The 15,061-nt window shown below is 36.7% G+C and overlaps 1 pseudogene; it reads right to left on the reverse strand.

Annotated features, from left to right (window-relative positions):
* Positions 1–1,005: 1,005 nt before the first annotated feature.
* Positions 1,006–5,453, reverse strand: LOC110881563 (annotated as a pseudogene).
* Between the last annotated feature and the right edge of the window lie 9,608 nt (positions 5,454–15,061).

Genomic DNA, 15,061 nt, shown 5'->3' on the forward strand with positions numbered 1-15,061 from the left:
TGAGATCAATAGGGACCAAATTGTAAAATATTTTCCTTAATTTGGACTGATTTGAAATATCTAGGGGCAATATAGTCTTTTAAACCTACTAGAAATTAGGTAATGCACATATGACTTCCCCGGTCTTTTTTAAACGTCAATAACTTTTTGTACGTAACTTTTTTTTTAAAAAATTACACCACAATAACTACGAGCGTTTTTTTATCTTTAATATGAGTACCATATTGCTATACTTATATACAGAAAAAAATATGTTTCGATCAGATGTTTAGTCAATGAATTATGTTATATACTTGCTAAATGGTGTTATATACTTGTTATATACTTGCTGAATGGTGTTATATACTTGCTAAATGTTGAATGGTGTTATATACTTGCTGAATGGTGTTATATACTTGCTAAATGGTGTTATATACTTCCTATAATTAAGGTGGCGGTTATGCGAAGTTTTTAATTAATTGAATTAATGATAAAATTACTCGTTTACCCTTTTCAATTAATTTAGATCTAATGGCTGAGATTCTTTCTTACCTTTCTCACACTTTTGGTCTTTTTTACAATAACCTTACCCTATATATATATATATATATATATATATATATATATATATATATATATATATATATACTAGTCTAAGATCCCGCGAGTTTCGCGGGTGGCTTAACAGAAACATATAATATCTACTGGCATTGAAGCCTATGTAGATCATCGTTTTTGTTCTAGGCCTTTCCAAAGTTAGGCTTCACATCTAAGGGTTTAAACTACATGATTAATTTAAACTAAGGTTCAAAATCTTTTAGTATTTTGTAAAATGCTTTCAATATAAGATATAAAGCAAATAAGAACTTATAAGCATTTCCAGGTGTTCATATTATAATAAGCAACAACCAATTTGATAAATAACCTCAAACGTAAAATCCTAATGCATTAGTCATATGTATACAATATACTTAATAATAAATGCCCATGGTAACAACATTTCTTTAATTCATAACTGACAAAGTAAAGTATTGTTTTTTAAACAAATCTATAAAGATGCAACTTACTAGTTACAACCAATTAATGTCCTTTGAGGACTCGTATTAGCTATATAAAACAACAAATGATAATAAAAGTGTGTACATAATCGTATAAGAAAACACCATTGTGTGTCAGTAGTGCTTGATACAAAATGGCATAAACTAATGGTTCTTAGTACCAAGAAATGGTTCATAGTAAGTTCTTCACATTAAGAGTTATACCCTTTAATTTAAGCTTCTCGACTGCAATTTGAAAGATATAAAAATGTTAAACAACAGTTTTACTATATTGGTGATAGCCCCAAATGTTATTGAAAAGAGATCAACAATGCTTTAACAAAAGCCCTAAATAATAGAGAATCGTCTTTCTATAAAAAAAAGATTGAAAGATATAAAAGTGTTAAACAACAGTTTTACTATATTGGTGGTAGTCTCGCATGTTATTGAAAAGATATCGACAATGGTTTAACAAAAGCCATAAATAATAGAGAATTATCCTTCTATTAGGCTAAAAGGTGTGGGGGTAATGGTTGGGACATGATTCGCCACGTAGGAACATGATTGGAAGGCTACACCACCACCTTGCATGGATTAAACCATGCCAACCATGACCCTCCTTTCCATTTTTCAAGAAATCATTTCCTTTTTCTTTAGACAAAAAAAATTAAAATAAATAAGAAGATAGTGGTTTGAGTTATGACCACACCCTTAGGGTAGTGGTTTTAGATGGTGGATTAGAGGTGGGTGACATGATGCTGACGTGGAGAGTCATGATGGTCATGACCACACCCTATAGCCTTAAAATGGATTTAAAGTTGCCGATAAAATAATAAATGTTTCTAAAAATGGTATTATATTCTCAACATGATCGTATTTTTTTTATTTAGAGTTTAATATGCTGAATAATGTTTATCAATGAAGATCTCTGTTTGCTTTAGAAAGATCTTTTTTTATTATAGAAAACATTCAGATGTTACATGGTAATACTTCCCAATTTTGGCGAAGCATCTATCTTCAAATCACATTAATATTCTATAGATATATGTTCCTTGTGCTATTAAAGCCGTGTATCTCTGCAAATATTAGCAGTGTAATTGTGTTAGGACAGACATATTAAAATGAAGGCGTCTAAATGTACCTGACTGATAACTGATTATAGGATACTCAGTTTCAATCACCTCATTTCACTGGCGCCTTTCCTGCAAAAAGATGATACCATAAAAAAGTTAATGGTTCCAACACATTAGTACTAACATACACCAACTAAAATTATAACTAATATCTCTATATACATTGTAGAAGCAAAGATCAAACTATTTTAGTGATCCAACAACACTCTCCACAAAAATCAAAGAATATAACATTAAAGAATATAATAACATCATTTAGATAAATTTGCATAAATAGGTCAAACCGGGCCAAAGTAGATCAATATATATATAGGGTAAGGTTCATGCAAGAACCACCTTTATTGTGAGAACCGTGAGAACCAATGTGAACACAACCTAAAATAGCTAAAAAAACCTAGAAAAACCTAACCCCCCCCCAAGCTAAATGCTAAAAAATAAAACCCCCGAAAAACCTAACCCCCCCCCACCCCCACACACACAAAAAAAAAACCTAAACCCCCCTTCCCCCCCCCCCCCCCCCAAGCTAAAATGCTAAAAACTAAACCCCTAAAAAATCTAAAAAAATCTAATTTTTTTTAGTATTTTCTTATGTTAAAATCGCTACTTTTAGTAGCCAAAAAAAAAAAGAATTTTGTCTACTAAAAGTAGCGATTATCTTTTAAAAAATATTAAAAAAATTGTGTGTTTTTTAGCTATTTTTAGGCATTTTTGGTTGTGTTCACATTGGTTCTTGCAGTTCTCGCAATAAAAGGTGGTTCCTAACGGATCTTTGTCCTATATATATCCTAATTTGCCCTTAAAATACTATTTTTCTCAATTACCTTCCTTTACTCGACTAAACATGCAATGATATTTACAACCAAATATAAAGATTAACCTATTAGATCAGCATCATGCAACAAACTTATTAGATGGCAATTTCAACCACTTGATGAATAGAATGATTTTGGTCATGTTTTAAATTTTAACGGGTCAAACAGGCTAAATCAATATTTAGCTTAAAACGAAGTGGGTCAATATATATAGATTAGTTCAGCGATATAGTTTTTATAAACTAATGGTTCTTAAACTAATGTATATATGACAAACCCTCATGTTGGACAGTTACAAAAATGGCATAAACTTGTAAACTTACCTTCTTAAGTGCTTCAGCAATTTCCTCTTGATCCAAAGCCAAATCATCAGGTATGTATGTTCCCTATGTGGCAGATTGTTTCTCTTCCGTTGGAGTTGTTTACATTTGATGATACAAAACCATGCTATTATCAAGTAAAATCATTAAACATGAACAAAAAACAACAAAAGATGAGATAGCAAGGCGGGAGGGGGAGATTTCGCCTTTAGTTGCCTCTTTACGGGCGATATTAGGTTTTATAAGATCTGTTGCTGCCTCAGCAGCCTCGATTCCAGCAACTCATGTACAGTAACTATTTCTTACAAACTGCTTGCAGCATCTATAACCCCATTGATGATCTTTCTACCATGAAGCCCAAACACCTGTGTGGTTATTAATGTGAACATCCTCTTCATATTTGCTCTTGCGAAGGGCCATTTCTTGTCTCTTAATAAATCTACCAGCACGATCATGCTCAACTTCTCTCTCACTTTGACCCGATAATAGCTCTCTTGGAAGTGGGTCTTCACGGCTGCATTCCCATATTCCTCCAAAACCGTCTCCTTAACTTTAGATTTCAATTTTCTTTGTTATCTTGTAATTTTTGAAAAATAATTCAGCCTGTGAAGGAGCAGCTTGCATGTACACATCATTATGCTTCCCAAGCTGCTTAAACTCCAAGCTTGATCACTTACTCTATGTTGATTAGCCCCAGCGTATAACTTCTCATTCGGATCCATATCTAGAAGAGGATCCTCATGCTAAATCGAGTTTTTGGGTCATACTGAGCTGAATTAACATCAAGATTAGGAAGATATTTTGTTGTATCTTCTCGAATACAGAGGTTCCTCATAGTTCTTGTGGACCCACCACTAATAGTACGCACATGTTTCTCGGCTTTAGCAAAATCCATTTGCTTGCTTTCATCAACTTTGGCTTCATTGTCACTGCCTTCTTCAACAGTTTCAGTATTGTTCTTTTCTTCAAGCCTTTTCAACTGCTGCTCTTTAAAATACTTTTTCTGGGCTTCATCTCAAGCTTTAAATCGATCACTCACATGAGCATATGGCGCTTCATCATATCCATTCGAAGGCAAAAACAACTTACCTCACCGCATGTACCGTTTGTAGTTGGATTGTAAATCGATTACCAACCATTCATCGTTTGGGTTCTTTTGTTGGACTCCAGCAACAACTACATCTTTCAAGGTACTATTATTTATGCATAAAGTACAATCACATTGTGCAAATATGTTACTAAGCTAAAGTATACTTTCTTGTATAAAACAAAGATTAGAAAGGTTAGCTACGGATAGGCTAAACGGTCTTGTGTACGAAACCCTGGGCTTGCTCGGTTTGCTAAACTCCATTGCAGCAGCTGCCATAATATAATTAAAGAAATTAGAATGGCCATACCTTTAAATATATGGTGGTAGCATCAACATCAGCCAAATAAATCGCTCCAACTTGAGTCGATTTCATACTCAACACTCATAAAGCCAGCCCCATGTTACTACCAATCGGTTGCTGATCCCTTCTCTAACTCCCAGCAAGATAATATTATATAATTTGAAATGTACTTCATTAACCATTAAAAAAACACAATTTAATACCTTTAATTTCAACATCCATCTTCATCAGCATCAACATCAGCCAAATAAATCGCTCCAACTTGAGTCAATTTCATACTCACCGCTCATAAAGCCAGCCCCATGTTTCTACCAATCGGTTGCGGATCCCTTCTCATACTCCCAGCAAGATAATATTATATAATTTGAAATGTAATTCATTAACCATGTACTAAAAATGTAGGAAAAAACACAATATTAACCTTTAATTTCAACATCGATCTTCATCTCCCTTACATATTAGAATAATCTTGGAGCCTTGAACCCTCTCATCAACATTTGGTCCCAAATCATTTTTCTTGTTGATCTACAAAAACAACCAGGCATAAAAGTATAGTGGAAGAAAAAAAAAAGCACCAAATGAAGCTCAACTGGAACTAACCCAAGGATGTACATTAGGTATGCATGGTTCACAGTTGCAATTACCGTGGTGAAAAGGATAACGTTCAACAAACATATCTTTTGTCATGTTAAGGTACCTGTATAACAGTATAGGAACATATCATACACTTGAAAAACTCCACGAACTGGCCCAACGTAAACCGAACCGACTGTTTAGCCATTTCGAAGTAAGATTTTCACATTTATTGAATATGTTATGTTCATGAATCTTCTAATGACATTATAAATTGTAAAACAAACCTCACTAATACCCGGGTTGGTTACATTTTAATTACAATAATTAAAACAAAAATATTACCTTCAAACGCCTAAAAAGTACTTAGGCATCCTTTTGTGTAATTTTATGCTTTTCCAGTAACAACTATGAAATTTACCGAACACTTTATCATGAAACCTACAGCTCAAAGCTCCAAGATGCCAAACATATCCAAGTCCTCTCTTAACCTACAAAAATAAATTGAGTTTAGAGATATATATTTCATTTCATTAAAGTACATATTTGGTTAGATATAAAATTCAAATAAAAAAACGTTTACCATGAAAGGTAAAGAAAATAGTCCTGATTCAAGCATGTCAAGCCTATCTACGACGGACTAATAATAACTTAGAGATAGGTCGCCTACAATAAACACCATCAGATTGGAGATTTCAACCTATTAATTATACATAAAAAAGAGCCATAGCATTTTACAAATTAAATAAAAGTCGATTCTAAGATATATGTTGTTACTGCTGGTTTTCGAACCTGATTTCTGCCTCAAAACGGATTAATAATCAGCAACCAAAACACCAAGGCTAAACAAAGAAATAAACGCAAAATTAACAGTGACTAAGAATAAAAGGAGAGAGATTGATTCTTACAAATGTTGAATACAACATTAAAGAGACTGGGAATTCGTTAATGAAGTAGATTTAGGATTAATTTGATTTGTTGCGATGAAGCAAGAAGCAAGTCTCGATCCTTCAATTTCTAATCAGACCTGCTTCACCATCAACGACTTATATTCAGGGTTTTTGAATTACAAAGTAAGATACAAAGGAAAGATTATCTTTACCATGGAAACTCCAATCTCATAGAAAGTTGAGAGAGGAATGAGAAGCGTTTCAAGCCTATAATAATCAAAATAAGATCATAATATTTGGGTTAATAAAAAACCCTAATCGATGAACAAATATACGTTAAATCAACATTAGGGTTTCAAGGACAATCGATTAGGATTCCCGAATATAAAGTAATTTTCATGAAAGAAAGCATATGCAGATTATAGATAGAAAAAAAAAACAAATAAAAGAAGGGAGAATCTAACCTTCGATGGAACATGAAGAGTTTTAGGGTTTGTGTATAAGGTGAGGATGAAATCAAAGTAAAACATCTACAAATACGAGATTAAATGATGGTTTCAGAAAAAAAATACCTGCTTCAAGAACAAATCGATAGTAAGAGAATGATTAAACTAAGAAATTAACAATTTTATAAATCGATTGGATCAAAGAACAATTTTATAAATCGATTGAAGAAGATGAAGAAAAGGATGCAGATGGAGAAGGCGGTGGTAATCTAGAGAATTGAAGAGAGAAGGCGGTTAAGGTTTTTGTGTATTTAATAGCATTGAAGAAAATGAAGGAAATAGGAAGAAAAGGAGAATGGCGCCCATTTTTCACAATTATCTGGCCAAAGAGAGTTGCCACATCATGGTCAAATAGTCAACCTTTATTTTGTTTTAGTATAATAGATGGATATATATATATATATATATATATATATATATATATATATATATATATATATATATATTTATGCAACCAACATATCCCCTGGCAGCCAAACAGTTCCATGACTATCATTAACTCTGTTACTAATGTTAACTTCTTTACCGGCATTTATATTTTGACCAGAGTTGACTATCTGACCATCACTGCTTTTTTTTCCTCTTAACTAATAACCAAGTTAGGATCACCCAACTTCAATCCAACAAATGACAAGGTAGATCGTTTGAAACAATATTGGAGATACAATAAGACTTGACAAGTATAGATGCGCTAAAAAATTCTTGAACACACCAATCAGACACCCAATCAAACCATGTTTTTATTTATTTTTTTTTTAACAAAAAATGAAATTCGGAAATGAAAATATACAACTACACTATATACGATCTAGAGTAATAGAAAAAAAATAAAAAATAAAAAATAAACAAATTGGAATTTTAAACCCGCTAAATGATCAAAGTCTTGTTTGGTAACACTTTAACCGAAACGGGATCTATGATAACAAAACTTACTAGAGGTAGCAAAAAAAAAAAAAAAAAATACTAGTTCTGACTTTTGAATTTGTGAAGTCAAAACTGGATTGATTTTTGACTCAGTCCCAAAGGAGTTCTTTCTGTTGGTGCACTTGTGTCTGTACTTTGTCTGTATTTTGTCTCATATAAAACACGATGTCCTTTGTTAGTCCTGTAAGTTTGACCAAGTCAACCATCCTCCTGGTTTGACTTGGACAAACAGTTGGTACATGATTGTAATATGTCTGTGTCAAAGGATGAGTCATCGAAGGATTGTTTAGATCCTTCGATGAGCTCGAAAGATAAACCTTCGATGGATGTTGATGGACCTCGATAGATCATCCTTCGAGGTATATGTAGATCCTTCGACAGGTTTCAGATCGATAGATGATCCTTCGATCAGTCTATCTGATCCTTCGACCAGACGAGCTGTTATGAGTATATATACTCATGTTATGTGTTCAATTCATTTTTAGACAGAGTGTGAGAGACAGAGAACACAAAGTGAGAACAGAAAGAGAGCATTCTGTTGAGAGCACACACACACGAGTGTTTTAGAGGGTTTGCAAAACACATTTGTAAACATAGCTTTGTAACCGAACCTTTCATTCGTATTAATACAAGTGGTGTTAATCGGTGAAGATTGCGTGTTGTGTTTGTGCGTGTTCTATATCGGTTTGCCTTTCCGGTTGGATTCCGCACAACCGGGTTGGTTAGTATACAAGGATTGGACGACTAGATCCTCCTAGCCGGACCTACAAGTGGTATCAGAGCCGTGGCTCTTTTCCTTGTTAAAAACCGAGTTTATACAAGACTTTGGAGTGTTTGGACAAAACTCACATGGTTTAGCACTCCTTTTTAGTGTTTTTCTCGCATTTCTTGACGTAAAAACGTGTTCTAAACTAACCGGGTGTGTTAAAGGACGGGTTGGGTAACTTAAAAACTTGTTTTTAAGAAGTTTGGCAATTTCCGGCCAAATTCCGGCTTACTCCGGTGACCGGTTTCTGGATAAGGATCTTCCATTTTTAGTATATTTTATTGGTCAAATCTTGGTTTGGTAAAAGGTATGGTTTGAACATACCTTCTGCCGAAAGTTTCTACCAACCAATCACCTTTTCACCAACCTGTCACCTTTTTGTCAACTGTGTCAGTGCAGATCGAAGGATATCCTTCGAAGTCGAAAGATCATCTTTCGATCAAAGGAAGTTTCGATAGATAATCATCCTTCGAACATCCTTCAAAGTCTGAGACTTATCCTTCGATCCAGGGAATCTTTTCGAAGGATATATATTCGAAAGATAAGGATCTTTAAATTGGAGAATCTTTCGAAATCATTGTTCGAAATTCAACAGTGATCTTTCGAACACTGTTGATCCTTCGAACAAGTATAGATCCTTCGATCTTAGTCTGTTTAGGTTTAACAAGTTTGTGTTTTTTTAGGTCTTTCGATCAGGGATCCTTCGGCTGGTGGTTATCATTCGAGATATTAACATAGAATTCACTTTTCTTGTCAAACATGAACCCAAGTTGGTGGGGAACTCCGGCTTCAGATAGTGGAAAATACACAAGTACAAGTTCAACTCCCTCATGGTGGGGTACACCTGCTCCGGATGGGGGAAAGTATACAAATACAAGTTTATCTCCCTCATGGGCCGAATCTCCCACACCACCTCGAATTACGGCAGAACAATGGGCATCGGTTACTAATCAAAAGCAAAGTGAACCGAAAATGACAACAGATTTATATGGCAATCCGATACAAGTTCCTAAGCCAGCTCTCACCACACACTTGTATGGAAGTCCATTACCACCAGTTGCCTCACAATGTCATCTTTCTACTGAAGCACCATCATCTCCTGATCCAGGGAACAGTAGTCAGACAAAAACAGCATTGTATGCTGAAATTGTCAAAGATGTCAGCAATGGTGAATCCTCGGGTGGTAATGACAGTTCTGAACATAACAGTAGTTCAGATGAAGATGTTTTAACTTCAGTTGAGGGTGATACAACTTCAAGTTCAAGCGAGGATGGATCTGAATGTGAATCATCAAGGGAGGTTATTGATTCTGATGCAGAAAGGCCAACACCTGAGAGTGATTCCGGTCAGGTATGTGTCGATGAACCCACTGCTGTAGATTGTGATAATTGTGCTAGCTTAAGAGTTAAGTGTGCTGATTTAGAAGCAAACATGTCTGAGTTGCAAGGCAAACATGATGCATTACAAGCTAGTTTGTTTGACTTGCAAGACAAACATGTTTCATTGAATGCCAAGTGGTGTGAATTGCAAAGCAAACACGAAGCTTTGCAAGAGAAAAATATGATGTGACGTTTATCCACAACCAGAAGTTGACCGTGGATCTTTCAAAATGCACTGAAGCCAACATGTTTTATGAGAACCATGAAAAAGAGTTTAAGTCGGTAATTGAGAACTTGAGGAAAGATAAAACCGAATTAACTAAAACGGTTTCCAGAAAACAAACTAACATTAATTTGTATATATCTCGCCTTGAGATAATGCAAAAGGAGATGGCTTGTGTGAAAACCGAAAGTGAGGCGATCCAACTTAAGCTAGACAGTTATTTGAGCTCTAGCTATGTGTTGGATCACATCATTGACGTTCAGAAAGAAAAACGGGATGTCACATGCATAGGCTACAAGAAATGTCCACCACCAGTGAGACACAATTATGATGCAATGCCTGACGAGGAGGATAGAGTGTTCTTTGAACCATCTGTTCCTCTAAATGTAAAGGAGTTTGCTACAGGGCTCGGATACAGGAAAGAAGTATCATCAGATTCAGATGCATCAGCAGATACATGTGTGTCTTCTGCTGACCTGAATCAGGATCCTCCAGTTATTACTGAGGATGCTGATTCTTCTAATGATGAATCTGATGATGCTGTCCTAGCAAAGTCTGATGCGGTAGTCAAAGATGAGAACATACCACTCGAGAATTACATTCTATGTGATCCTCCTGCAAAACCCGCTAAGACTGTTGCAATCGAGTCCTCGTCTGCCAAAGAGTCGGAGAGTGTGAACTTGCTGTACACTCTTGTTGGTGATGATAAAATTTATTCAGACAAAGATTTTCCGATTAAGAATGTTAATCAATCATTAATCAGTAAAGTCTTTGAAAATTCGACAAGTAAGTTTTTAGGAAAGACAGGACCACGTGTTACAGTTACACAGTGTCCTCCTATTCCAAAGGCCGAAATTCGAAAACAATATGGCAATAAGAAACTACCAACAGTGCAAAAACAGCAAAATCACACCAAGCCAAAAGGAAAATCACCGGCTCAAGCACAAAAGAAGCCGAATCAAAAGAAGAACAAAAATGTAAACTTTGTGAAATCGACGGGAATGGACAAAATCGAAACGTTTGAAAACAAATCTAACTTAGATTTTGTTAAGAAAGCAACTGTACAGAAAAGAAATGAACCAAGTAGTTCAAAACCTAGTACCTCGGGATCACAAAGTTCATCATCATCGGCAAGACGATCACATGATACTTCGGGGTTTGTTGAACGAAGATCATGTTTTGAGTGTGGAACAATTGGACATATAATTCGAAACTGTCCATATCTTCGTAAACAAAAAGGCAAAGTTGATGTTCCCCGTGACCAAACTGACCGTAAGCGATCTGTTTCTGCAAAACAAGATCCCCGACTTGTAAAAGAAAGGGAAATGAAACAGAGACGCCAACAGGTCAAGAAAATTGAAAAGGCAATTAAAGCCGATGTGGTTAACAAAACATCTGTTTCTGTCAAACCAGAAAATTCAAAAACTTCAGACAACCATGAAGTTAAAATTTTAAAGAATAACACTGGTAAAACAAAACAGACCTGGAAACCAAAAACGGTTACTGAATCAGGGGGACCATCACAATTTACCAATCATCAAAGACAAGAAGTTATTGTTATTGATGAAAATGGAAGACCCAAGACCACAATGGCTTGGGTCCCCATCTCCAACTAATTGATTGAGTTCATGTGCAGGGTGTTCCAGGAGGAACTATCAATAGTCATTGGATTGTTGATAGTGGGGCATCCAGGCACATGACAGGCGACATGAAGCTTCTCTACGACGTCAAATCTATTAGAGGAGGTTATGTTGCATTTGCTGGAGATAAGGGTGGTTATATTACGGGTGAAGGAATGATATCCAACGGGATTGTCAGCTTTGACAAGATCAACTTTGTGCAACAACTTGATCACAATCTTCTTAGTGTTTCTCAAATTTGTGACAAGCAATTCTCAGTATACTTTGATGCTAATGGATGTTATGTGCTGAAACCCGGCTTCAAAATTCCAAAAGAATGGATTCTCTTGTCAGCTCCAAGGATAAATGATTTGTACGTCCTTGATATGAGCCAAGCTATTACTACGTCTGCACAAGCAACTTGTTTCGTTTCCAAAGCCACAGAAAAAGACTCTATCTCTTGGCACAGACGAATGGGTCACATTCACTTACGCAAAATGAGTCATTTGGTTTCAAATGAATTGGTGAATGGTGTTCCTCTTAAAAACTTCCATCTTCAAGACGTCTGTGTTTCGTGCCAGAAAGGAAAACAAACGAAGAAACGACATCCTACTAAGAAAATCAACACGGTGGCAGTTCCTCTTGAACGTTTGCACATGGATTTGTTCGGTCCTGTCAAGCACAAGAGTATTCGGAATGATCAATACTGTCTCGTGATTACTGATGACTATTCAAGATTTTCTTGGGTGGCGTTCATGGCACACAAGAGTGAAACCTTTGGTATTATCAAAAACTTGATCATTCAGATTGAGAATTTGTATAAGTTGAAGGTTAGGCGGATACGTAGCGACAATGGTACTGAATTTAAAAATCATGCCATGGCAGAGTTTTGCACTTCAAAGGGTATTCTTCATGAGTTTAGTGCAGCTTATACTCCTCAACAGAATGGCGTCGCTGAACGTAAGAACCGCACATTGATCGAGACTGCTAGGACAATGTTGGTAGAGTCGCAGTTGCCCATTCCATTCTGGACTGAAGCTATGGCCTCTGCATGTTACACATTGAACCTAGTTCTTACAGTAAAAAGGCACAACAAGACCTGCTTTGAGCTTCTTATCAAACGGAAACCAGATTTGTCTTATCTTGAACCGTTTGAAGCTCCATGTACAATCATCGATCCTAATGGAAAGTTTGGGGCTAAAGCAATTGACGGATACTTTCTTGGGTATGCCACCCCTAACTTACGAGTCTGGAATCTAGACACTAAAAGGGTCGAGGAATGGTCTGAGGTCAGAGTACAAAGGCACACTCTGCCAGTCAAATGTCCTGGTCAGCCTTGGATGTTTGAGTACGATGACTTTTTCAATTCGATCAATGTTGAAGCCGTTGAAGAAAGTGATGCGGCAAGGATGTTTTTCGAGAGTGACAATGCAACAGTTTCACCAGTGGTGCGTCCAATTCTTGTCAATCAAGAACCATCTTCGGTGAACAATAATACTCTCGACAATGAGGATTTTCATGATGCAACTGAATTGAACGAATCTTCAGAGGATGATGAATTTCTAGATGCAGATCAAGAAGCTCCAACAACAGCAGTTCATGGTACTTCAGAGGGTACTCCTCCAGTGGATGCCCATAGAACAGCTGAAGCTACTGCATCATCCTCTTCTTCAATTTCGGGCATTGATTTAGTTGTTGATCTCAATCTCAACAACCTGGGTATAAATATTCCAGTTCGAGATAATCCTGAAACAAGGATTCATAATACCCATCCTCAACAAAACATCATCGGAAATGTGCAAAGTGGCATTCAAACAAGAAACATGTTGCGAAACAACAACAATGCAGGCCTGTATGCAGCTATTCGAGAATCCGGGCAACAAAACGATTGGTCTTTCGCGTGTTATGTTTCCCAGGAAGAGCCAAGAACTTGGAAAGAAGCCATGAAAGATAACTCTTGGGTTGAAGCAATGCAGGAAGAACTGCAACAATTCTAGAAGCTTGGTGTCTGGAAACTCGTAGAGAAACCTGCTGGCTACAAGAAGATTGGTACCCGTTGTGTTTTTAAATGCAAAACGGATGACCGCGGAGTTGTTATCCGGAACAAAGCATGTTTAGTCGTTCAAGGTTTTCGTCAGATAGAAGGAATCGACTACAACGAAGTCTATGCACCTGTTGCACGTCTGGAAGCAATTCGGATCTTTCTGGCTTATGCCTCATTCAAAGGATTCAAAGTTTACTAGATGGACGTCAAAAGTGCTTTCTTACATGGTGTGGTTGAAGAAGAGGTGTACGTCGAACAGCCTCCAGGTTTTGAAGATCCTATCCATCCCGATCGGGTTTGGTTGCTCAACAAAGCTCTCTATGGTCTACATCAAGCACCGCGAGCTTGGTATGCAACCTTATCTAACTATCTGCTGGAGAACGGTTTTCGAAGAGGTCTTATTGACTGTACTCTTTTCATCAAAGAACAAGATGGAGATCTTCTTCTGGTACAGGTATACGTTGATGATATTATTTTTGGTTCTACTAATGATGTCTTGTGTAGGAATTTCGAGCGCATTATGCAGGATAAATTCGAGGTGAGTGCTATGGGGGAAATGACTTTCTTTTTGGGCCTACAAGTGCAACAAACTGAGTCTGGGATATTCATTCATCAGACTAAATATGTTGGTGACATCTTGAGCCGGTTCCAGATGTCTGATGCAACGCCCATTGGTACCCCACTGCCACAAAATCACGGAATTACTCCAGACTTGAAGGGTGAAGCTGTTAGCCCCTCATACTACCGCGCAATGATCGGATCTCTTATGTACCTCACAGCATCAAGGCCAGACATAATGTACCCAACGTGCCTGCTTGCCAGATATCAAGTCAACCCGAAGGCCTCACATCTTGCAGCTGTAAAAAGGATTTTTCGTTATTTGAAGGGTTGCCCTGACACCGGTCTATGGTACCCTAGGGATAATAACTTTGACTTGATCGCATTCAGTGATTCTGATTTTGGCGGATGCAAAATCGACGGCAAATCCACAACGGCTGGATGTCAGTTTTTAGGAAATCGCCTAGTCACATGGCAGTGCACGAAGCAGACTTGTGTCGCTACTTCAACATGCGAAGCTGAATACATTGTTGCCTCAAGTTGTTGCTCCCAAGTTCTTTGGATCCAACAACAATTACGCGACTACGGTTTTGAATTCCTAACTACTCCTATTTACGTTGATAATTCTGCTGCTTTACAGATCACTAGAAATCCTGTGCAGCACTCAAAGACCAAACACATCGAAATCAAATATCACTTCATACGTGATTGCTTTGATAAAAGGCTAATCGATGTTGTTAAGGTCCACACCGATGACCAACGTGCCGACCTTTTTACCAAAGCATTTAACAAATCAAGATTTGACTTTTTATTATTGGTAAACGGCATTAAGGTCAAGCAAGAGTAAAACCAACATCGGAAAATCATTTTTTTAAATATATCTTTGTGTCTTTTAAATTTGTCTTAG

The sequence above is a fragment of the Helianthus annuus genome, chromosome 10 (assembly GCF_002127325.2).
Source record: "Helianthus annuus cultivar XRQ/B chromosome 10, HanXRQr2.0-SUNRISE, whole genome shotgun sequence".
Taxonomy (NCBI): Eukaryota; Viridiplantae; Streptophyta; class Magnoliopsida; order Asterales; family Asteraceae; genus Helianthus; species Helianthus annuus.